Source organism: Homalodisca vitripennis, chromosome 2 (genome assembly GCF_021130785.1).
Source record: "Homalodisca vitripennis isolate AUS2020 chromosome 2, UT_GWSS_2.1, whole genome shotgun sequence".
Classification (NCBI taxonomy): Eukaryota; Metazoa; Arthropoda; class Insecta; order Hemiptera; family Cicadellidae; genus Homalodisca; species Homalodisca vitripennis.
The window spans coordinates 164737924-164765430 of NC_060208.1; the positions used below are offsets into that span (position 1 = coordinate 164737924).

Sequence of the window (27507 nt, forward strand, 5' to 3'; positions counted from 1 at the left end):
GGTAAATAAAAAAAAGGATTTGTATGTAATTGCATAGATAAAAAGAGCCTGTTAAATATAGTCAACCTTTCAGTGTAAACATTGTTTGATAACACTACAACCATATGTTATTAATTATTTATATAGTTAATTTAACGATTATTTTCAATTTGTTTACACTTGAAGTATTGAAAGCATAGAGTAAGCGTGATACTAATAATATTTATTATTGGAATCTTTTCTGTAACCACTATTGAACAGAGAGTAAGATAATAGCCAGATAAAAAGAATTGTTAGTAAAAATATACTTTTAACTGTACATTTTAACAAATATTAATTATACAGTACTTGGTCAGTACATTAAGGTATATCAAATACAAAGTTAAAATCAAACGTTTACTTTAAGTTTAAAGAAAACTTAAAACCCACCTTAGATGTCTTTTGACACAGTTAGGCTTCTCAGACATGTATACGTAAATATTTCCTTGATTGAGTGAACAAAACACAAAACTGACGTCGGAAATATAATTCACTCAAACCAGCAGTACAGGCAATTTTTATGATTCCCAGAGTGTACTCTCGACACTAATCCGATCCTGCATTTTTCACTACATCCCATCAAAATAGCGCTTTACGGTAAATAGTTCGACACCATAAGGCAGCAGTTATAAAATTGAAATAACTTCGACACTAAAGCACTGAAAATATGTCATCTTTCAGCCCCTGCAGCTGTAGCATATCTTCTGCTACTGGATGTTGGTAGTATTTGTTGGCTAGTAAAGGACTTTCCTAGTCGGTATATAGCTAAACGTTTTTGTTGCGACATCCTATGAACTCTGCACTCTGAGTCAACCCCGCGCACTTTTACAGAACGAAACTCTGAACTTATATCACACTACAAATTTGAGACGTACTCAGTCTCTGTGACTAGTTCACGATACATTGCCACTTTCTTGGCGCGTAACCAATTAACGAAGGTGCTCAAATCAATACCAGAGTGTCAATAACTCAGATACCGTCTTTTGTTTTGAACCATATAGGCCAACGTGAGAGCTAATTTCTGAAAAACCCGGGGCTACTTGGTCGCCTTGACTAATTCGTTTGTGGACTTTTCAAGTGGCCTACTAATAAAGTCAATTATGTATTATAGGAAACAATTACGGGTTCTGATATTAATGCTGATACGATGCCAGTTTTTAAATAAAAATCCTTAAGCCTTTATTAAATAAAATTGGTTTTAAATATTGTATCATGTTATTATTTTAAAATTATATACGTTTTTTTATTTTCCTGGTGGGGTTAAATTTTTATATAAAAATAACTAAGAGTAATAATTCAGAATCTATTGTATAAGCGTTGAAATTTAAAATTTAATCATTATCATTAAAAATGTATCCATTGATCTATATTTTTTGTGTAGTTTGGTTGATTTTGAACCCTATTTATAAAAATTTCGCTGTGATATACGTTTGAATATAGGTTTTAATCTGTAGATGAACTGTTCCAATCGATACTGAACTGTATAGAATTCGGCAATCAGAAACACAAACCAGTAAGACTACGAACTAATAAGGGAATTTAGGTTCCCTAAAACTTTATTAAAACGTCTATCATATTAAGAAAATATAATTACCTTTGTGAGACTTTCACGTAAGTTACCACTTAAATATATTTGTAAATAGTAATGACTATGACAATTTAACTGAATGTGTACGCACAGTTTTATTTTTCTCTAAAGTAAGTATAAAAAACGGATGTACTAACTTGATTTACAAACAAATAGTTTTGGTATTGTATTATGCACAAAATCAACTGTGAGTGAACTGATACTGTGTATAGTGAGTTATTTTTAAACATATTTTCCTTAAAGACTAGTTAAACAGTCTGCTATTTAATTAATGCAATTCAATAATCAATGTTAATCAGTTCAATGTTTTGACCTGGGTCATATTCTCAGCTCTCGCCTGTGCTTAGAACTTCTCAACAAGTCCCTTGAGTGTTCCACCTCAACTCAATGCTACTTCAATACAAGCTCTCCTTACCTGATCGGTCTGCATGTGAATCTTTCCCATACACCCCTATTTTATTAACAATATACTATATAAAATATACTAGGATATATGACAATAATTTAATCTATACATATACAGAGTGTTCCATAAATAAACAATAATATTAAAATTCGGTAATACACGATACATCTCAAATGCTTGTCAATTTTTATATTATAACAAAACTTATTTTTCTGGATTAATATTGCGCGTACTACTATTATTTTTATTAAATTGATGAAACACGTTTTACAACGAAATGAAAAAGTTTATGATGGTATTAAATCATATGTGTTATCTATTCATTGCTACAACAATTTATTGTTAATTTGACTACTTTTCAGTTTTCAAATATTTTAAATACTGGAAAGTACTTGCAAATTCAATTCAATTTTAATTAATTAAATAATTATTACACTTCATTAAGATTTTATCCAAAACCAACTTGAAATTTTGAGGCTTTTAAAGTCGTGTAATACTTAATACTGTCATGAGATAAGAACATGTTCTTCCAGTTTTATTATAAAATCTGATATTTTAGATTTATTTATTCGGTAAGAAACAGTAAAAACGTGTGTTGGCTATGTATAACAATCGTTTTAAAGCACACACTACTAAATTTAGTTATCAGTCATTTTAGATACTTTGTACTTCTTGTTAGTTTTCCAGTAATCAGTGACGGTTAATTTATTTTTAACGTTATATAATTCTCTTAAACACTCGTTTATTTTAATAAAAACTCTATTCAAGAAACTCTAATTTTGTGTTAATAGTTTGAGATAAATTCACCTAGAAGTGTGTTTTTACAGATTTAAAAATATTTTCAATATTTTGGAAGCTAAATGATAAAAACATTATTGATAATGAAATAAATAAAATGTTTCATTATTTGAGCTAGTTATTTGCTTATCTAAAAACCGTTTGAATATTTACGTATACATAAAGAAAACGCTTTTTGTAACAACAAATTCACGGCAACAAAAATTTATGAAATAAAATACATTCGTCGTAAATGAATAAGAACTCCTTTCCATGACGTTACTGTTATTAGCCAACTATACGTGGAAGAATTGGATTGACAGATATCAACCATTATTAGGTTTTATTGATTAATATTGACCTAGAAGCATCATGTAATGGTTTGTCACGGGGAGAGATTGTTAAAGTTTCTACTGCAAGCTGAGCTAATCTTTTAACACAGGAGATCCTGAGTTAACACATCTTAAAGCAAATATTTCTAATATAAATAATTAGCAAATATAAATAATTCTACTGATTAGATTACCTGTGACTGTAATATCATTTAAATATATAAATAAGGAAATAAATCATCTAGATTATCGTCATCAGTACATAGTCTCAGAAATCATTCAGATTTCGTTAATGATTGTAGAATAATCTGTATTTTCAATATGAAAATATATGTAAAAACGGTCGATTATACTTTGTACATTACCGGTAGAATTGACCCAGACAGAAAGTATAATGATTGGAATCATTTCAAAACACCATCAAAACCCTTTTTCCCTGCAAATGTTTTCACTTATTAACTTGATCCTGATTAAAACTATTAATTTAGACAATTTTAAATCAGCTAACCCAAATACATTACAATTTGTCATGAAAAATCATAAGCAGTTTTTCAATACTTTTTGCTTGTTATATTACTCTATGTAGATATATTAAGCTCTAAAATAAATACAAGTTCTATCATTAAATTGCAAAATAGGCATTATTGCTGTTTTTTTATCAGTTAGTACATTTTTTTTAATTAATGTTCTTGAAATTGTACTGCACACTGTACTGAGGTACACACATGCGTCTTACCAAATGGTAAATCGTTAAAAAATATGATTTTAATTTCTCGACTCTTGGACATTACGCATGCAAAAAGTAATACATCCATAAGTATTAGTGAAACATTAAAACTATATTTGTCATTATCATACTTTCTTCTGAATAAATTTTAAGAATAAATTTAAATTTTACCTCATATAAAAACCTTAATGATGTGCTGGTTTATTACCGATTAAGAGGAATCAATTAAAATTTAAAGCACAAGGTTTATTGTTTTCAGTTTTGTCTTAGAGCAATATTGAGTTACAATAAATAGAATATGTTTGTAAAATACAAAAAAATGTGGGATCCCGCACGGGGGTTGAGCCTATCTTAAGGTGAGAACAAAATTACCTTTTTCGCCACTACATCATTGTCTCCGCCGATTCCAAGATTTTTTCCCTTGCTTCTTTATCTTATGGGTAGGAATGTTCTGTTACAGGAACAGCAAGCTACATCCGAGTGCTCCCGCAGATGGATACATTAGCGATGAAGGTGAGGTGGGGGCGCAAGAAGTGACAAGTATCTACGCCCCTAGGTTTATCATATTTATTACGCCTCATGAGAAATAGCATCATCTCCTGACGATAACCCTGATGACAAGTATCTACGCCCCCTAGGTTTATCATCATTATTATGCCTCAGCAGTAATGGTATCATCCCCTGATGATAACCATGGTGGCAAATATGCACGCCCCTAAGTTTATCATTCTTATTACGTCTCAACAGTAATAGCATCATCTCCCGACGATGACCCTGGTGAGCTGCATAGCCGACCTAGCGAAGGTGTATCTGACATTTATGCTGTCAGTATACAGGAACTGCAGTCTCAGGATCTATTTTAACCAAATGAGGATCAAGAATTTGAGGACCTTCTCCACCTGCATTTTTCAAAATAAATAATTGAACTGGCTATCGCTAGAAACTGGCTTTGAGTTAGTGTTGTTAAGAACAAATTCATAAGCAGTGCCCAAGGTAGATGGATGATTTGGGAATCATGGTCAGTGCCGGTTTCAAATAGTGAACCTATAGCCAAAATGCCGAGAAGCAATGTTTTTTCCGAATAAAACCTCCAATTATTTGATAAAGTACATGATAACTGTTTTTAATTTTCATTACTTCTAGCACTAATTACTATATTTCTGAAGCTTTATATTCTGTGCTTAATGTTGACATAGAAAACACAACAGCTGCTACTACTACAAAGCGCTCATGATATAATTACTGGACAAAGATTCTAGGTGCAATTAGCCACCCGCACAATCTGGGACAAGCATCCTCTCCGGGTTACAACTAAGGTTCATCCTTTACAGAATTAAGGATTTATATTCTGTGCTTAATGTTGACATAGAAAACACAACAGCTGCTACTACTACAAAGCGCTCATGATATAATTACTGGACAAAGATTCTAGGTGCAATTAGCCACCCGCACAATCTGGGACAAGCATCCTCTCCGGGTTACAACTAAGGTTCATCCTTTACAGAATTAAGGATTTATATTCTGTGCTTAATGTTGACATAGAAAACACAACAGCTGCTACTACTACAAAGCGCTCATGATATAATTTACTGGACAAAGATTCTAGGTGCAATTAGCCACCCGCACAATCGAGGGACAAGCATCCTCTCCGGGTTACAACTAAGGTTCATCCTTTACAGAATTAAGGATTTATATTCTGTGCTTAATGTTGACATAGAAAACACAACAGCTGCTACTACTACAAAGCGCTCATGATATAATTACTGGACAAAGATTCTAGGTGCAATTAGCCACCCGCACAATCGGGGACAAGCATCCTCTCCGGGTTACAACTAAGGTTCATCCTTTACAGAATTAAGGATTTATATTCTGTGCTTAATGTTGACATAGAAAACACAACAGCTGCTACTACTACAAAGCGCTCATGATATAATTACTGGACAAAGATTCTAGGTGCAATTAGCCACCCGCACAATCGGGGACAAGCATCCTCTCCGGGTTACAACTAAGGTTCATCCTTTACAGAATTAAGGATTTATATTCTGTGCTTAATGTTGACATAGAAAACACAACAGCTGCTACTACTACAAAGCGCTCATGATATAATTACTGGACAAAGATTCTAGGTGCAATTAGCCACCCGCACAATCTGGGACAAGCATCCTCTCCGGGTTACAACTAAGGTTCATCCTTTACAGAATTAAGGATTTATATTCTGTGCTTAATGTTGACATAGAAAACACAACAGCTGCTACTACTACAAAGCGCTCATGATATAATTACTGGACAAAGATTCTAGGTGCAATTAGCCACCCGCACAATCGGGGACAAGCATCCTCTCCGGGTTACAACTAAGGTTCATCCTTTACAGAATTAAGGATTTATGTCTTGACAACAATGTTTTACTCTCACATTACTTAACCTAATTTTCCGTTCTATTCTTTATTATTTTATTGCCATTAGTCTATACCATTTTTTGTGCTTGGTTTTCTGAACTGAGCAGTTAAGATAGATTGTAGATATTTAAATTATTTTACCATTCGAATTATTTAAATCTAAACAGTATTTTAAACTGTTCCGATAACGCAGTGTTACTTTGTTATATTAACAACTTCCTGGGTAAAATAGCTGTAATTCTATTATTAATGCTTTTGATCTCTGTGGGAAATAGGTAAACAAACGTAATAGGTAATATACGTAATGGAAATATTTTTAACTGAATTTAATAAATTATTCTCCCATGAAAAAAGGATTCTAAGTAATTGTATAAATTTCATGATGTAACTAGTAGTGATACTGTGTGTGAAAATTCATTAACATGCAAATAGTTTAAACCACTTAATAAGGAGCTATAGAGTTTGAAATTAATTAGACAAGCAAGTTTTATAGAACCTGTCCCTGTTACACATAAAGGATAAATGTTGCAAAAAGGTATATAGATGCATGATGATTGTACATTTGTATAGTATATGAATTTGGAAAAACATGCGATTATAATATAATGCTTGCAAAACATTTTTGACTATTTCGAGAACGAAATCCTGAGAAAAACAAATCTTTTTATATGCTTTCTTGTTGTATATAACAACCCCACAACCAACCATATATATACAACAAGAAAGCATATTATAAAAAGGTAGTATATTTTTTTTCATGTTGTTATACTTTTATTTACTATCACAAAAAAATAATTCTAAAATCCAATAAATCCAAATCCACGAAAGTTTCGTGATGAAATTAAATTATGGCGTTAAATAACAAAATACAAATACACACGTTGTATGAGATCATTTATTACAAATAGTCACTCGAACGTTTATCCGTTCTAGTCTCTTCAATGATTGAGCCATATTATAGTGTCATTTGTGACAGTTTCGTGTGGTAAGTTTTAAAAATCTGGACTATCAGTTGAACTTATTAACTAACAAGTTTCCTTTATTTAACCATTTAAACCATAAACTCTAGGCTAACTAGAGCTCTACAGTACAATATAGCGGGACATAACTGATTTGTCAGTGTAAATGTTCTTGTTGTTTTATGTATGTTTTACATGTAGGCCAAGGATGGCACTTACCTAATTGAAGCAAGATAATGTATTCAAACATTTTATTGAATATGTCTCGTATAAATCCACAGTGACGATTCAAGTTACAAGCTGACAACTTGCCAAAATGACGAATTACATACTCTAACCATAACTTGTTTATGAAGGATTGGTTTTGTATAACGTATTATTTTGCTTTGAGTATAAGATACTTTTTTGTAGATTTTGAAATCCCTGTTCATCCAAAAAATGTACATCTCCAAAATATACAATAATAGGTTGTCAGTATAGAAGTGAATATTTGGTTAGATGCCAAGATGGGTGAGTGGTTTCCTTTGCGAACAGCTGTTGCCAAACGATTGTGCCGAATAGTGCAATGGATTTTATCATATAAGACCATGTTCCCTAAGGTAAATATAGCGAGTAGACAGCCTTTCACTCAAAAAGTCTCTTCCAACGTAGCATGCTGTCTAAGATATTATGACTAATCAAGAACATCAATGCATATTTTTTATCCATACTCAATATTATTCTAGAAATTAGACTTGTAAAATTTGGTTATTGAATAGCAGGTTTACCTCACTGTCATGGAGTTCTCATATAAGAACAAGAATAATTTTATTTTGTAAAAGAAATTTTTTTAAATATAATAAACAATATCTTTTTACGAAACTGTTAAATTAAATAATAATCTTAAAACTAATATTGTTATACAAGTAAATTTACAAAATTAATATTTAAAGTCATATAAGATATAAATGCACATTAACGGTTCATTTCTAAAATACTAGGACTTCAATGGACAAAGGCCTTTATTGAGGTTCCATTAAAAATTAAATTAAAAAAAAGGTTATATTAACGTTCTGAAAGAATTATGTTTAATCTTTGTCTACCATTAATATATTGCTTTACTGCCATGCACTATGGAGAATATTGAAAAGGAATCATAATTATATATTGTTTTTAATATTGTATTTGAGTTCCTTACGTATTTATAAAAACCGTATACAAAATTAATATTTCTTTATTTTTTCCTTCTAAACATTAGGTTATCATTAAGTTGAAAATTATTATTTATATTTTCATCTCATGTTCTTTATATGATAGTGTTTAATTTCTGCTATTAAACTATAATCTAACTTTAAATTGAACATTGAGAATATTTCGATTTTTTTACATAAATTGTACGTAAATACGAAAGAATAATAAACTGATTGGATCAACAACTTCTTCCTCATAAAACTTCCAAATATATTAAATAGATTTTTGTTACAGGTACTATTAAGTAATATTTTAAATTGCTATTTTGTCTTTTCCAGGTTTTTAAATCTATGCAACTTTTCCTAAATTTTTTCAGGTAATTCATGAACCACTCCATCGAGATTCAATATCATATTTAATCGTTACTGAAATACGTGCACGATCTTAATCCTAATTACATATAATCTGAGGTATGGTCCGGGCAGTTACAGCTTATAGACATATGCATGACTTGTTTAACCTTCTTTTATATCTTCGGTAATACTTACTTATCCTATTAAATTTTATGGTCATTTTAAAATAGGAACCAATTATATTTATAAAAGATAATAAAATTGAACCTATAATTAAAGTTCTTAAATATAGATCGCCAAGGAGAAAAACACTATGCGGAGCTTATCTTTTGATTTTTTTGTTAGGTTACGTCGGAAAGTGGAGATGAAATTGATTTTTGACCTCTCCAACTAAGCAGTCTTATTCTTATAACTTTAATCGACTTCTTTGAGATTCGTTTTTCGCTGTCGCTTGAAGTGGAATTGACTTTCTTTTCTACAATCTCGTTATTTCAATAAATTTTACGTTATTTCATTTGATCTCAAGAGGTAATTAATTACATTATAAATTAAACATTCCGTAATGATTCGGTATGCCTGAGAGAAAAGGTTGTGTTTAATAAAAAGTTTGACTCTTATATTGATCATTTATAATATAGCGTAGGTTCTTGTTTCTGAAGACCAACCATTCCCAAGATATTATAATACTAATGTTGTAGGAGGAAATTTAATTTGAACTTTACGAACTTCTCAATGAAAACTTTCTCTCCAGAATATTCAACGCTTGGCTGGGCTCGTTTATTACAGTATTTGTATAATCCAGTACTGTACAGATTTATAAGAGTATAATTGTTCAATTAAAAAATTATTGGTCAACTTCTCATAGAAGTCTATTACTACTAATATATGGTAAATAATAATTTATCCCACATAAAAATATAGCCTTTTACACACACATTCCACATTCTTTTTCACGTTGAGTAGTCTGTTGGAGAATATTCCGTAATCGCGTCAGTTTAATCAACAAGCTTCGTGAAAGTGCAAAAACACACAAACAATCAAAACCAAATCAAAATTCTTCTCAAGTGCCTATTAGCGTCAAAAGCATTTTGTTCGCTAGAGAGTCTTTGATAAGTCACTGGGATATCTAAATATATATGAAATTACCAAAATTTAAAGGCTGGGTCCTAAGGTAGTGAGAATTAGTTTGAATGAGAGAAATGTAAGTCTGACTGTATGTGAATGTGTTGAGTACTTTCTGTATGAATATTCATGTATTGACTACTGCTGTACAATTTTATATACTATCAAAAAGCAATAAAGAGATTATTACTTTTACTTTAAGAACTGTTAACAAATTTAAATATATTTAATGACATTTTTTTGTTTCATCCATATTTCTTATTTATGGTAAGTTAACCCACTTAATATTAAGTAGTTTTCCAACGAGTTTTATTGTAATTTACAGTTTTTTGGGGGATTATTACTAACAGTTTGTTTTTTAATTGTCAATTATGTTTAAGTGTTTGACATTTAGCTAAATCTAATTTAATGCTAGTATTTCGTTGCAATGTCTTGTTTTTTTTAGTTATTATATTCTGAAGTTATTATATAAGCCATTGTGAATTGGGCTTGGCCATAAAACACGTGACGTATGTAAATTTAACCATAACCATGACGATATCAGATAGTACTTGTATTTAGTACTAGGTACTGATCAGATGCGTGTAATGCAGCTACTTTGCGTGAAATCTCTACTAGTAACCATATATTTTTCAATGTAAGAATTGTGTGAAAGTTCAATTATTTATTTTTACGATTTAAAGTTTTAACAACTGATCATTACTCATTAATTGATAACTAATTTTACTTTCAGTATTAAAGTATTTACAGACTCAATCTTGTTCACTGAAGTTCAGAAAATAATAAGCCAAACTTTATAATGAGTGAAAGCCTTTTTGAAAGAGTAACAAAGTTTGTTACCGTTAACAGTACTTGTTACTCTTCCTTTTAATTATTGAGCTAAGACTTTTTTGGACATCACAGTTCAAGAATGTTATATTCTCTTGTACACGAAAACAAAAATGCAAAAAACACAATAAGAAGAGAAACAAAAGACCCCGTGTCTTTTATTCTCGGAGTGATGTGAGTATTGCAGCGAGCCCGGGATTCCAGTGTGTGTTTTCTTGAGAATGTCAAGACACAAAAATGATTACTAACAATGTAGGTCCTACATGTAAACGACATTCCTGGAGAATCTATTTTGAGATACGTTATACTGTCATACGTTGCAACCTCTTATTATAGCTTTTATGTCAATTTATTTCGAACTACTTTGCAAAGAGCTATTCATATAAGTATACAGATATATGGTTTATATAAAAACATTGTTATCCCTACAACCTTGAATTCAAACTACTTATATTTTTTAATCTAATCAGGACTGGAACTAATATAGAATTTAATAACGTATAGAATTCGAAGCCGCCAAGTAATATTTAATTGGTAAAATTAATTCTAAAATATTAGTTGGGAAAGATCTTTAGTAAAACCTAAATAACCAAAAGAGTAAAGATAGCGATCGATCGTATTTATGTCAATTTTATATAGCCTATTTAATAGCGCATAAAATAATAACCACGTTTATACTGCATTGATACAGTTTTATTAGCTTTTATTTTATTTTTAAGATGGTGTCCCAACATAAATTAAAAAAGAATGCTTGTATAATCTCACGTACCGTAACTTACACTCCTTATTACAAATTTCTAATGCCCCTTAATGTTTCCAGATGGTTGATACGCTTATAATTTTTCCCCAGGCCAAAGTTCAAACTTCTACCAGCCACTTAAGTGTTTTCAACTATTTTAATCTCGTACCAACTTTCTTCCAACTAAGGTGGAAGGAATATTTCCAATCTAAGATAATTTAAATTAAGCTTTAACAAGTTGCACGTTTTACAGTTTTTCATATAAATGTACCACTAATGGATCGTAGTGATTACTGACTTATTAAATTTTCATGTGTTGTAGTTGATAGTTCCCTGTTTATTAAATATTAATTTAAATATAATAAATAAGTTTTCTGAATAAGCAAAACCAACATTGAGATTTCTCAAAAAAATCTAATGTAGTGGTAATAATTTTTAAATGTTCTTAGCATCAATACTACTCCATTTGTCTGCATATGACCATATCCTTATGGGCTATGTATTGTTACTACACAGTAGTGTAGTCATGCCAAGGATCTAGAGAAGTATTTCGAAGTAATCTTATTATGTATATAGTTTCATTTTCACAGACAACCTTAAAGATTAGTGGGCTACAAAAAGTAACGTTAAACTTTAACATTCATGCCAAGATGACTTAAGAATTTGCTTGGGATCATTGCTAAACATTATGAGAGTTCCTCAACACGTGAAGTTATCAGTTACTTTGCACTGTATATCGCTTTAGTACCATCCACGTCATTCGTGAAGTTATGAAACTTAGATTATCCATCTGACAAAATAAAATTTAAGATAATCTCAGTGTATCAATGTTGTTGAAATAACCTCCAGAGGAATCTGAGACAAGGTCTTATAAATATGCGTAACAGTCACTGGCAATATGTTTGTGAGGCTAACATCATTTTCCAACCAAATGAGGAAGATTATGCGACAGAAATCATCGAATTGAGACTATAATGAGGTTATATTAAGGGGTATAACAGATTTTGGGGTCTCATTGCACTACCTAAAAGTAACGCCAAGTCCAGTTGCAAACAAGGGAGATAAATAGATTGTGAAAGAGGGACTAATTAGTGTTTTATAAAATTCTAAAGGAAGGATTCCGTGTTTTTCTTAAAGTGAGAAATATCTTCAGACAGAATAATAGGAATTCATATTTATGTTCCCATTCCATCTTCGTAGCATCATTGGCAATTCTTTAAGATTATACACTCTCACTTAAATGGCGAGAAGTATCTAGCTACACTCAGGTCAGTACTGGAAATTGTGAAGACTAACTATTATATTCTCTCTTGCAACATTATGCCTCGAAACTATTTGACTTTAACTGTATTGTCACACACCTTCATTTGGAAAGCTTGATGGAGAGATGCTCATATGTATCTCTAAGCTCAATAATGAATATTGTGAGAAATTCTCATATGTACACCCCAAAGTTTCTCCTAGAATATCAATGACAAATCTGGGAATAGATCCGGCATATATCGCAGTTCAGATGAGGGTTCCTATGGTACTCATGAATATGAATTTCTAGGAGTGTTATGTAAGATAATATTAAGACTGCAGGTTTTCAAATTACTTTCATGAATCCCTCGGATACTTAAGGTTAAAACTATAAAAACCGTTATTGGTTCCTTAATTTTTTTGGGTCACATTTTAGGAGGTTTGTTATTCATAGATACATTTAAGACTTATCCTAACGCTTAAATGTTCTATCTTATCGTACGGTCTGTACTTTTTGAGTATTTATCAATAAAATACCAAAATTGTCATGAATAACAAACAAAAATAACTAGAAAAAACTACAAACCGTTTGGATACGTATTAACCATACCTTTTAATACTTTTTTTTAATAATCTTCCATGATTCCCCGTCTCATTCTGCACGTAAAACCACAATTAATACGGACAGAGGAACAGCCGACTCTTAAAAATAATCCTTTTAATCCTAAAAATATTAAAATTCAGATTTATTGTGCATTTCAGATCACAGTATATATTTAAATATAATATCTGATAACAAAATAAAAGTCTCTCACTTCCTAAAAGTACTTTATTTATTACTTAATAAGCAAAATAAATCTATGAATTATTTCTAGTATCACAACTTAGTTTAACGTAATTGAGTACGTAATGTATATTTGGATACGAAAGTTAATGAAAACAAAGTTTGTTTGTAGAGGAGTTAATACAATACCCAATAATTAATTACGAATAGCAATGTCGATTAAACTAAATGATGAAGTTTAGAGTACACAAAAGAGCATATCGCCTTAGAACAGCGTCTGAGTTTGGATACTTGTTCTCATTTTGCAACAGCAGAAACTTTAATTTATAAATCAAACACAAAGAGAGATTTAATAGCTACGTTGTAATTATCCTGATTGGGTTTTATGATTACTGGTGTTTACTCATTCGACTTGTGCTTCATTGTCTTACCATTACTTGTACTTCAGTCATGCAATTACTTGTATTAGCTTTGTTTGCTCTTCTAGATTAATTTCAGAACACTGAATGCCCTGTCTAAATTCTCCATATGGAATATAATTTTTGAATTTTCAAAGGTCAAAACACAATTTCCAGTTCATAAATAAAACTATTTTGATTGTTATAGCTCATTTAAATTTGTACAAGAACTTGGTTTTTATTCAGTGGTGGAAATTATGTTTTAGTGGTAGAAATTAATATCAAGGTAAGAGTACGCTACAACAAGTGGCGCGTAACAGAAATCGCTAAGTATGCATGTAAAACTTCAAGTCTATAGCATGTTTGATTTTCGAGATGCTCCCCAGACAAATCATCCCACACACAAAAAATCATACAGAAATACATTTTTTTACTGCATGGCTCTGCAAAATTCCATAGTTAAACATGTACCATTGCAGAAATCATCCTTGTCTATGTTAAAATGATGTTTCATGCAAAATTTTAAGTTCACAAATAATTTTTTCGTGATATCTTTCCTTATAATCTGTTCATATTTTTATTAATTAAATTGGGTTTCATTTCAGTGTTTAAATAATTAAAGCCTAAACACCAAGTTCCTATATAATGATGTTGGATGTGTCAAATCAGTAAGGCTACATATATTATATGTCACATTTTAAAATCTCATATGATTGGATTTATTTTTTTTAATTATTTATCACGCTATTTTCTCGTTTCTATTATAGTTACCCATAACATAAATGTAAAAGTATTCACTAAGCTCAGCCGAATCACAGAGTGACATGCACCATTATTGAACTCAGTGTTACCTATACAGAAAGAAAGCTTTATGCAAAATGTGAAGTCTACAGTGTACAGGCCAGTTAGTTTTTGTGATATTGTGCGAACAGAGACAGCCAGAAATATAACTTTCAAGTCCTTCTATAAAAGGCTTAGCTGACACTCAGCCATTAATTTCATTTCCTTAACAAAATTAAAAAATAAATATCTATTTCACAGTACAGTACAGAACGAAAAATTAATGTCTCGGTCATAACTTAATGATTCGTGAATATTTTTCCTTGCTTATTCTTCTGATCATCCTATCTTTGTTGAATAGAAAGATTTTGTTTTGATGCTAATTACCATTTCAGTGAACATTTTTCTTTTAAATAATACCCAGCCAATCAATATGGTATAAATTATATTTAATTAAGGACGAACACCTTACGTGTAAATTACATTACCCATAAATATAAGAAAGAACAACATTTTACCAACTATAGCGTGCGGGCGTAGTTTGAGCATACGCTACACAAAAATATTCTTCATACTATGAACATCGACCTTTAATCCTTAGCCTGTACAACAACTCGATTGTTTCCAAATTGTGGTATTTTCTCACCTGTGCATTTTGTGTTTGAGGGTTGATAACGAAGGACGTAATAACCCACGGTTTTGAAGTTTACAAACGTGAGAATAAATAATTTGGCGGATTAGTTGTGGAGTCTTATTGAAGTTTAAGAGATGTCCAAAAGGTTTTGTTCCCTACTTTCTTGTAAGAAACGCTTTTTTACTTTAATTACTTAGTAACACTACAACGTAATGCAATACAACGTGTACTGCATTTTTGCTGCAATATTTACAACGATAGTTATTACAATTCCTAATTACAAGACAACAAGTTTTACTTCTTAGATACATACCAAAATAGACAATAGCTTCATAACATATTACGAGGAAGACGCAAACATTTATGACATCCATACAAACAAAACTGGTTGCGAAAATAAACTAGGTTATCTGTAGATATATTGATACAACGTGTACTGCATTTTTGCTGCAATATTTACAACGATAGTTATTACAATTCCTAATTACAAGACAACAAGTTTTACTTCTTAGATACATACCAAAATAGACAATAGCTTCATAACATATTATGAGGAAGACGCAAACATTTATGACATCCATACAAACAAAACTGGTTGCGAAAATAAACTAGGTTATCTGTAGATATATTGATACAACGTGTACTGCATTTTTGCTGCAATATTTACAACGATAGTTATTACAATTCCTAATTACAAGACAACAAGTTTTACTTCTTAGATACATACCAAAATAGACAATAGCTTCATAACATGTTATGAGAAAGACGCAAACATTAATGACATCCATACAAACAAAACTGGTTGCGAAAATAAACTAGGTTATCTGTAGATATATTGATACAACGTGTACTGCATTTTTGCTGCAATATTTACAACGATAGTTATTACAATTCCTAATTACAAGAAAACAAGTTTTAATTCTTAGATACATACCAAAATAGACAATAGCTTCATAACATATTACGAGAAAGACGCAAACATTTATGACATCCATACAAACAAAACTGGTTGCGAAAATAAACTAGGTTATCTGTAGATACATTGATACACTTTATACACAAAAAGAATGTATCTAAACACTAGCAACTCTCGTGTAGGTAGCCCGTATAAACCCTTGGCCTCTCTGATAACAATTTATGGGCTTTTGATAACTCAGCGGTAGTCTTCTCGCCTCGTTCAGTGTGGTGGTTCAGTCGATATCCCCACAGCATTCCCAACTAAGCGGCATTTGTTACATGTTAAACTGTTGTTCGTCTTACACTCGAATTTGATTGAGGCATCGATTATAATAGTTATCAGTTTATTAATAATTGTATCATTTATATTATATTATACACGTTTGTAAAAATACAAGGTTATTGAGTATTAATTAGTTTTGTCACTATAGCAATGGTATGGATCCAAAGCTGAGTTGGATAAGAGAAATTTGGTTAAAACGAAAATCACCAGTATAAAATCTGTTGCGTAGTAAATATAATCGAACTTATGTTCTTTATTATTAATATTCTAGGAGCGAGGAGTCAATATGCATTGTATAAGCACACAATCTGAGTTTTTTCGAAATCGATAAAGGAATTTCTCTTTAGAAACTATTTTATCGTGCTAATTATAGTAGACGTCGAAATGAAAAGGTATTAAAAGTTTATAACGATTACTTTCTTCTATAATTTTATTTATATTAGCATGGCGCATAAAACCGACCGTCCGTCTCGTAATAACCTATACAGAGGGGTATTCAGTCTTTATACGGTTAACTGATGCTGATTTATTTACATGTGTTCGGTTAGTTGTGAGTGTTTAAAGGCTAATCTATATATATATAAAAATGAATGTTTGTATGTTTGTCCTTTATGGAATCGTGAACTATTGGACCGATCATGATGAAAATTTGTACGTATATGTATTTTTCCACGGAGAAGGTTTATAAGCTATGCCCATCCCTTTCCCGATTCAGGATTCCGCCCCACTGGTTACAGAAATACCCATAAGAAATGCATTGCAGCAAACATATGTTAACGTCTTTTCAAATTTTTAATCAGCTGTTCTTTGTAAACATATATTACACTTATAGTTTTAAAGCATAGAGTAAGCTTAAGAGAAACGACAAATTTTGTTTAAACTGTTTTTGCAATCACTGTTAAACATAGACTTTACTATCCAGATAATACAATTCAAATTTGACGTAAAAATTCACCTTTAACTGCAATATTTATTTAATATAAACCATGCTCATGCTTGATCAGAAGAGTAATGCAGATATCATAATTACTATCTTACGTTGGCTACAAATATAAAGAATGTTATAAAATCAACCTTAGTTGTTTTTTTTTGACAGAAGTATGGTTCTCAAAACTCCGTGTGTACATATTCTCTCGATCGAGACAACAAAGCAAGCTCAATCGTGGCATCGGAGATATAACTAATTTAATCTAAAATTTATTATAGTAAAAAAAAAAATTTACTAAGTAATATAAGGACTTCGGTTCTTAAGATTTGCGTGCGAAGCCGTGGGTAACAGCTAGATAGAGGCAGGAATATGGTACATACCTTCATAATACGCCCAAGAGGCTCACGATGGAACGACTATCAATTATCTCAGCAATTTTTTAGAATGTGATAGAAAAAGAATAAGTGAATATAGCGTACTGTTTTCAACGGGAAATTGCGTGCGAAGCCGCGGGCAACTTTTGCAAAAAATTATTGAAATGCGCAGCAAAGCGCGCCGGGCCCGCTAGTAAAATATAATTTACACTTCCTTCTTCAATCCCAATAAAAATTAGTGTGTTAGAAGATCGATTTTATTTTTAGAGGAAATTCTTCTATCTATTTAAATAAAATTCAGGTTGTTTCCTTATACATTGAAAATTGGCTCTAGGCTTCTGAGACTATAGTTCTAGACTATAGCTATAGCTCTAGACTATAGCTCTAGACTATAACTTTTCATATTCAATACAACTTGGTTACGTTTCAGTTCGCTTTCTGTCTGAACAAACCGAACCTAAGTGTGCAGTACACTACACTCAGAAAGAGGTTACCAAAACAAACTAAATAATAAACTGCTCACAAAGATAGTTATGAACAAGAGACCTGTAGTGAGTCTCGATGTTATTTTACTGAATAGGGCTAAAAGCAGATGTGACTCAATTCCGGGAACGGCGACAGTCAAAGCTAAGGGTCGGTTGATCCAAGGGTGGTTAAGAGAGGTCTACTGTATTTATTTTACAGTAAAGCTTTTAAATTAATCAGGACATGTATAAATAATTAATGTATTACACACTGTAAGTTGAATCTTTTTGGACGGTAACATAATCAAATATATAATTTACTTATTTTAATCTCACTTGACTATTTTAAGGTTTTTCTTCGTATTAGCAATACTAACTCACTAGGCTATTTTTATTTTGACACCAATCAAATTATGCTTCTTAAACATTGTAATGAATATAACCTGTAATTTTAATACAAATATATTGCGAATAATTTAAAATGAATACAAATAATCAGTACTAACCGCGATAGTGATTAAATTAATCAATGTAAATAAAGTGATTTAGTTCCAATGTTTAAGGATTAATAGATTAGTGTAACCACCTCAAACTTAAGAGGTAGTAATATAATAGCAAGGGACTGTAATGAGTATTAACCCTAATGGAGGGCAACGGTGATATATTACTACAAGGATCCCTCATTGCTGTTCTTATCTATGAGTTAATAATACTCATGACGTATATTAATAATCGAGATTATTAAGCATGTATCTTAACACAAACTATGTTACGCGATCCTTCAAATATATATATTTCTCTAAAAGTATACGGAGAGATAATAGTTATTATTATTTCAAGGTCAAAATAAAAGAGCATATGTTTTGTTTAAAAATCGATAAATATTCAAATATGTTTGTATTGGCTTTATTAAGCACTAGAAACAAGTGAAACCGGCCAAGCAAAACGTATCATGTTTCTACAGCGTGGCAGTCAATGTTATCCAAACATTTTTCCAACACTTCGCGCCGGAACGACTACCGGAATGATGTAGAAAAGTGACTGGTGAAGTAAAAATATCCTTGTAATTTACTTTACGAGGACGAAAAAACAGATTAGCTATTTCAAATTTTCAAAAAAATTGTACAATATTTACAAATATTACAAAAATATACATTGAATTTGTCTATCCGTTTTTTGTAGCTTTATAGCCAGACACCGCTTATCATTAGAGTATTTCCACAAACAAATAAAGATACTTTTACATGTGAATATAATAGTACATGAGTTATAATAGTAGATAAATACAGAAATTTTGTTCAATAAATAATAAATTGTATATAATAAAATATACTGGAATCAATAGTGCTTTAATTCTTCTTGTCATTCATTGTGTATTCATATAAAATACTAAAAATTACTGTTTCTAATGAAACAGTAACGTCATATTTGATGAAACTATACAATGTCCATAAACTTTATCACTTAAATTGACAAAATTATTTTGAAATTGGCTAAAGAAATTTATGATTGCTTGAAATGTACTAGAGCTATTGAGTAAGTTACACCTTTAATCTTGTTTTCATAAACTTAATAAATATGAATTATTTAAAAACACTTTACATTGCAATAAAACTTTATTTTTTATTAACTAAATCATAACTTTTTCTACATATAAATGTTAAGAACTGATTTTACGTCGTGTATCAATGACTTACAATATCACAGTGTCAAAGTTTCCAGGAAACTTCTTTGGTTTTCAATACTAGTGTGGCGATGACATAAGACCAAGCGTTCGTCACTTCCGCGGTACTATACCACTGTAGAGCGTCGCGACGTCGAACACAAACTGGCGTCAGGGCCGGCGTCGCGCCGCATCTCACGCACACACACACATGCGCACTGATACCTCGCGACTGATAACCGCAGCCTCGTTATCCGCTATCTGAGACAGCCCCTGACCTATCAGTTGATCCTGACAGGGCAGTGTTGCGACGCTAACTGTCACCTTCGCGATTGGTGGGAAGCACCAGGTGCTCATTTGTGTACAGAACTGACAGCTTACACAACTTGTCCGGCTTGAACTCTTCATTTTCAGGGTTACCGATGCAAGATACGATCGAATAGAAAGACGCGACTTGGCTGAACATACCTATAACTTACTGCGTGTTGCGTAGTAGAATTCTTTACATGGGAAATCGCTTTTCCAGTTTTATCAATGCATAAAAACCTTTTGACTTAAACAACATTGAATAACCCATTAACTTAATATGAAACTACATATTAAACACTTTTCAAACTTACAATAAAAATGCACTTAGGAGGAATTTAATTGACATTCCCAAGAAAGTGGTTGAAACTTAGCATATTTCATTGAATTAAGTCTATAATCAGTGGACAATGCATAAACAACACATGAATTGTAAATATACACCAAAATCCACTTGTAAATATATTATGTGGCACAATACAAAAATTAAAGGCTTGTAATCCGTACTTTACTAGATAATAAAAATAAAATGTTTCCTGTTCGTAAAACTCTGCAATTTTCGAGATTAAAATTCTGTATGAATACAAATGGACATTGTTCAATAAATGGATACAGCTTACGGATCAAAAACATTTTTTGTTAATATCCACATAATGTAACTTTTTTTCTGGATATACTATTACTTATACTTATCGATTGGATTCCTTTTTTGTGCTATGTCCATGTTTCTCTAGACATTTTACTGCCACTATCATCAAATTTCATGAGATATTATATAAAACTGACAAGGACAAAATGTTGAAAACAGTTTGATATCTCGAATATTATTTTAAAATTCTACTCTACGATTATTGGTTATTCGAAATATAAATAAAGGCTGTGGAATTTGGATCACCGTAATCTCAAAAACCCTACACCATAATATATTTCAATATAATATTCAGCAAGAATGTTGAACAAACATTTTTTCGCGACCTGGATCAAACCGATATATCTAGTTGATAAACTAGTTACAAAAAGCGGAATCCTACAGAATGTCTTTAACATAAAATTTGTCTAGTAACTATACTACTTTCTGTACATTTTTAAATATTTTTATTATAATTTCTATATTACAATTATAGAAGAAAGGTAAATTCAAATTTATGATACACATCACCAAACCAACATGAACAAATTGTTCACTTGTTCATCACTGGATTATTGTGGTATACTACGTACTTTCTCCACCACAAATTAAAGACATTATTGTTATGCTCATTATGCTGAATTATGCTCATTAAATATCAAAATATGTAATTAACTATATTTTCCACCTGTTATATTCTTAATCATCGGAAAGTAAGTACCGTTTAAGATAAAAACTGAAAACTTTGTTCTCAAGTCACTTTTTATTTTTATATGAAAAAGTATATTCTAAAACTAATTTTCTACATGGTTTTCGCTAATATTTAATCGCTTATAGCTGATGGCAAGCTTTTCTATACCTTCTTTTCAGAAATTTGATAGAAAAACCGCCATTAAAGCATTCAATTCTTTACTCTTCAGACTCATTCACATTAAACACCATATAAAATGGTTGGTTGGTTCCCACCTCAACTTATGCTTAATCCACGCCTGATTAATATAGTTAACTACGTTCCCCATAGCAAATTATAGATTTCCACTCCTTTATCTGATTTATGCACGTTCAATACACAATTAATACGGGTCATTCAATATGCTCATTAAACACCAGATTAATGTGGTTGACTATGTATGTTCCCCTTCTGAAATTACAGAATTGTTCTCTTTAGAACTAAATTACCCATTCACTCCACATAAATACGGCTGGCTACATCCCACATCACAAATTATAGACTTATGATTCCGTCACACTCATTTTCGTTCAATATCTTGTTATGCAACTGACTACTATCTCCACCTTAGATTACAGACTCCTTCCTTTCATGTCAAATGTATTCGCTAATGTTTGCACAATTTCCTACTGTGTAGAATAATGGTTAGTATCCATGGAACCTGAGAGAGCTGATAACTTGGGTTTACATTCCATAAAGATAATTCCGAATGGAATGTTGCGGTCCATGAGAACAGTGTATGGACTGAAATGGTCTGAACATTATTTAATTCCATAAATTAGTCATAGCTGTAGTTTTTCACATTACAAAAGACATACATGCAGGCAGCTTCTGTTTCAGTGAATCCTCTGATAAATATTTTCTGAGAGGACACTTTAAAAAATGTTAAATTCAACTTTGTAACTCAATTTAAACTGGACTAGCCATACAAACCTTTGGAAAACTAGTTATTTGGACCTGTCCATAGTATAATAGGATTAAAACATATTGTGACGTTTATGATGTTTTTGAATCGAAAGGACATTATTTGGATTATGAGTAAATGCATATCAAGGTATGGATAATTTTGGATATATCATGGTAGCCAAAGCTCTGTTGAATTTATTTTAAAAGCATTTCATGGTGAGACATTACGGTTCTCAGAATAAAATTGCTGCATCAATGTTCGTTCTTCATCCTCAAAAATACATTAAAACCTTCCCTCGATTTTACTTCAACGTATGTTAATGAACTAACGCAAGGATTACTAAATTTACATTGGGGATATAAAATAGACTCACTCTGTGAATCTTGTGAGGAAATCAAACCATGATTTATGTAGCGTATGTGGCTTAAATTGGTAACCAGTGTTTGCTCTCTGATCAAGTCGGAATTCGGAAGTACACACCAGATGTCTCTTTGCAACATAAAAAGAGTGTTATCTCATGAATATTCAAGGCAACTATCAGCACTCTGATATGATCAAGAACATGAAAAGATTACATAAAATAAAGTGTGAAGCAGCTGATTAGAGGGTCTGATTAGACAAATAACTTCTATTTATGTCTTACGCCTGTGTAAATAAATTGAAATTTAAATACTTTCTTATCATTGCAGTTTCCATTAGACTCATACACGTTTAAAGTAATTGAGCAACTGTTTTACACTTTTCTATGAAGTAATAAAATGTAATAATTCATTCAAGATCTGTATAATATAGTTAAGTTATTTTAAACTATATTTTATAACATGGATATTAAGATATCAACCTATTGTCTCAAATAGAATTGTAATATAAGTATCCAAAACTTCATATAGAAATGTGAACTTTTACGAATCTAAGTAATCTAACGAAACTTTCAATTGCCATTTGAGAAACTAAATTATGGTGGGTCCAAATAATGCTTTATTGATTCAAATACGAATAATGATTTAGATTCCATGTCATAATATGAAAATAATATAATGATGTCTTATACCAATAAAGATTTTTTTCTATAAATAAGTGGCGACGGATCCAAAAACATTCAAAAATCCATACGTCAGGATATGTTTCTTTCAATTTAAGGAGAAACATTTTATTCTAGATTAAATTTTCACTTTATTAAGGTAATGTTTGTAATAAATAATCCAAATTGTTCTGTAAAAATTCTGAAGATAATGTGATTGTTGTGATTTGGTTACTGCACTTACACTAAACAGCGTTCCCTAAGTATTCTCAAAATATAACATAACTAGAGAAGCTTACCTTGACTTGCAGTAGTTTACTGATACAGTTGCAGCAGTTCAGATTCCGTGACCTGAAACCAATATTACTGTTAAAGACACTCCTTAGTTACAATAGTTAATGAAAAGAGAGAATAAAATCATATAAGCAACTCTTATATTTACAAGAACTCTTCATTTCAGACTTGCTCATCTACTTAGTATTTACTCTGTAGACATAACTTTTAAATGCATAATGCATGACTCTGAGATAGGATTTTTCAATTTAAAAGTCTTTTATAGTCAAGGCTTTTAAGTATTTTTGAAAAAAAACGTGTAAGAAACTTCTTATGAGAGTGAATTTATAAGGCTACAAAAAACAGAAACATCTATTGGGTTTAAAAATTAAATTTCTATAATACTATGGACACGGTAGAAACCAAAGAGAAGGTATTTACAACCTTAAATCTCTAATTACTTCGTATTACGAGTATTCTCCATTTTTTACACCTGTTCAAACCACATAAACATATCGCTAACAACAATCTTTCTAAAATATTTCGGCTTTACTATGTGAAATCCATCTTCATTTTTTAGCTAAAACTAAAAATAAATAAACTATAACTCTCCTAATAGTATTTAATATTGTTTATTAGGTTATTTTAAGCACAACATAAGTGTAAAAATTATGATGTCTGTTAAATCGATTATGTATTAGAGATACACTAAGTAATACTGCATATTACGACTAATTAGGAGTTTTGCGTATATAAACTTAAACTAATCGTGAAATTTTTATACCTTTTCACAGAATCTTGAAAAAAGAACGCAATTGGAAATATTGTATAAAAACAGGCGGAGGAAAATTATATTTAACGTTCACATGCATCTCTAACACATCTATAACTTTGAAAATTAATATGGGTTAATAATTCTGAATTTTTTTTAGGGCTACTTATTGGGGACAAGTAGAACAAATTTCTAAGTCTTGGTATTCATTTTCTTACTACCACTAGAATATTAAATATCACCTCTAAGAATAAGTGTATCACACACAATGTACGCTACGTCTAAGGATGTCAAATCGGGAATGATTTTCGTACTCTAGATTCTTGATAGACAAAAATGTTGGATAATATTTTCCTAAAACTGTAGCACTGACATATTATATAAAAAACACAAATTTAAATGTTAGAATAGCTAAACTTAGAATAGTTAATTAAATGGAGAACATGTAATATTTAAAGAATTAGATAAACATAGCATATAACTCCCAAATATTAACCCCCAAATTTCTTTTAAAATCCATGTTACAAGTCATTTCATATTATACTGCAGGTCTGGGTAATCCCTACCGGCGTTCATAAGCTGCACTTAAGTACTTGATGGAACAACCAATCGGCCGGGGTTCGTTATATTCATGGTAGTAATTATAATTACTATACTTAAACGTCTCGGTGTTAAAGATAAGCATTTCCAATTATGTTTTGTTCACTGAGTTTAAATTATAATACATTTAACATTTATTTTATTATGATGCTTAAACATATCTTTATGATTTGTATATGTTTTGGTTTTCAGACATTTCACATGATATAAATAAAGTAAGAATCTTATATTTCTTTATTAAAGAACCAATTTTTTATCCCACAAAATCTAATAACCTTCTATAAGGTATTTCTATAAGGTATTTTCTATAAACGAGCTTTGTTTGTGGGATTTTAATGTGAATATGTCTTATTGTTCTGCCTTGTTTTGCTATAGAGATTTATGTTTTTGTTTATACATTTCTTTTTATAACTCTTAATATTACATTTCCAAACGTTCAAGCTCCATAATTTTGTGCGATTTCCACTATTTGGCATATTATACTAGAAGAGAAGAAAGTAGATGGGATGAAGTAAAGCATATTTCCTATATTCTTATTAGGGCAACCTTGATGTTTTATTGCTTGAGCGTCAGCGACCCCCTCTCTTGTGGATCTAGTCATTTCCATGCCTTTGTTTGTTTGTTCGCACGATACACCTAAAAAGGAATTGACCTATAGACTTTAAATGTTGATCGACTTCATTTTTATATGAGGAACGCAGAGTTCGATTATGGTGCGTACCACTCTATGGGATTTGGCTGATTGTTAGCGAATATTTTTATACTTGTCCTATGGCAACGATAAAATAACAAAACAAATAAACTTGTAACAAACTCAGTATACTACAAAGGGATTTTAATACTTGAAATATCAACAACTATGACGTAATCTTACATCATTTTATGGTGATTTCATATGTAGACTTTCTATTATTTAAACATTGATATAATACCCAATTTAACTACCACAAACGTAAATGTATTGTGTCAAAATAGCTTTGTGTCGAATATTACTTCATTTCTGCACAGGCAAGAATGAAGTCTATGATTTCACATGTCCAACCATAAAATTTGGAGTTTAGTACACTCACATAATTTCTCTTTTTTGCCGGAAATGTAAGAATTTCTCTCGCGGAAAATTGTCTCGTATGTCAATAATGAAATGAGTTGTAGACTTGTAATTTTGCACTGTACATTGTCGAAGACTGTCACACCACACGTGGGGTGGTGTGACCTTGAATATAGCAAATATTATCAAATATATTATTCACAGTTGTCACAACAATTTTGTGTCAGTAGCTAGAAATGCAATTAGTCCAGGCAACCACAGCCATTATATTTTGTACGATAGAGGAGTTCCCATTAAATTCGAAATTGATCTCAGTCATTTAAGTTTTAGTGGGAGTTGAATTGGGAGGCTACCAAAAGATTTAAAATGTTAAAATACGTTTCTCAGATAACATAGAGAACTTTTTAGTTCAATACATTTAAAAGACACCTTAAGAAACGTAATTCATAGTCATTTCACCCTCAGCTAATGTCATGAAGACTGGAATTCGTAATTTACCGCCAATTAATCAATATTTATATAATTGGAATTTTTATTTCTCGAAAAACAAATTTATTTGCTTATAATATGCCAATGAGCTCTCCGTTTCTGGATTAAATTACTGAGCTGGATTAAATTAATAGCTTCATTAGCCGACGTAGAATAATCATTTACCAAGTTTCTGCCGGGGAAATTGTAAGCCAGAGTACTTACAAACATAAGGACGGTTTAAAGGTTAGGTAATAGTGTCATTGCCTGAATACCACGAAAGAGCTGTACTTAACTTTCAATAAAATAAAGGGATTTTATTTAAATCGTTTTCCATTACATTAATTGCGTACCAAAAGGAAATGTATTGCAAGGGAAATATGACATCTCTTGTCTAAAGTGGCTAGGAAGGAAGATACCCAACTGTCCCAATCGGTGGCCATCTATTGGACCTGCTATGCATGTAATACAAAGTTACGTAATCACATAAGCGTCTTAATGCTTGGGCAACACTATAGCTGCGGTGTTATAGCTGGATTAAGCTGGGATAGCAGCATTGTTCGATACTATACGATGTGAAAGGGTTAAACCCAACGTTGTATGCTACGTAGACATCGACATCGACCAGTGATGGATTAAAGTTAAAGTTGAGATGCGGTTTTGTTGAGTGAATTCCACTTTACGAAATTGGTCAAGTATATTCTTATTAAATTTGGCTCTATCAAAATTTTAAAGTGAATAACTTCACAGAGATTTTGGGTTCGTATTTTGCTTCTGAATTATATAGCGCCTAGAGTTTTTTATTGATGTATGAACTTTATTATTAATAGTT

General features: G+C 31.1%; 1 protein-coding gene across 7 annotated transcripts in view; it reads right to left on the reverse strand.

Moving 5' to 3' along the window:
* The window catches only part of LOC124354982 (adipokinetic hormone/corazonin-related peptide receptor variant I-like), a 209146-nt gene that overhangs the window by 114739 nt on the left and 66900 nt on the right, over positions 1–27507 (reverse strand). For 5 of the 7 annotated variants that reach the window (XM_046805828.1, XM_046805821.1, XM_046805822.1 and 2 more), the window contains one exon: positions 23814–23865. The gene's annotated coding sequence lies outside the window, so the exon portion shown is untranslated. Of the gene's footprint in view, positions 1–19956; positions 20959–23813; positions 23866–27507 lie in introns of those variants that run through there. The other 2 variants (XM_046805823.1, XM_046805826.1) reach the window with 2 other exon arrangements.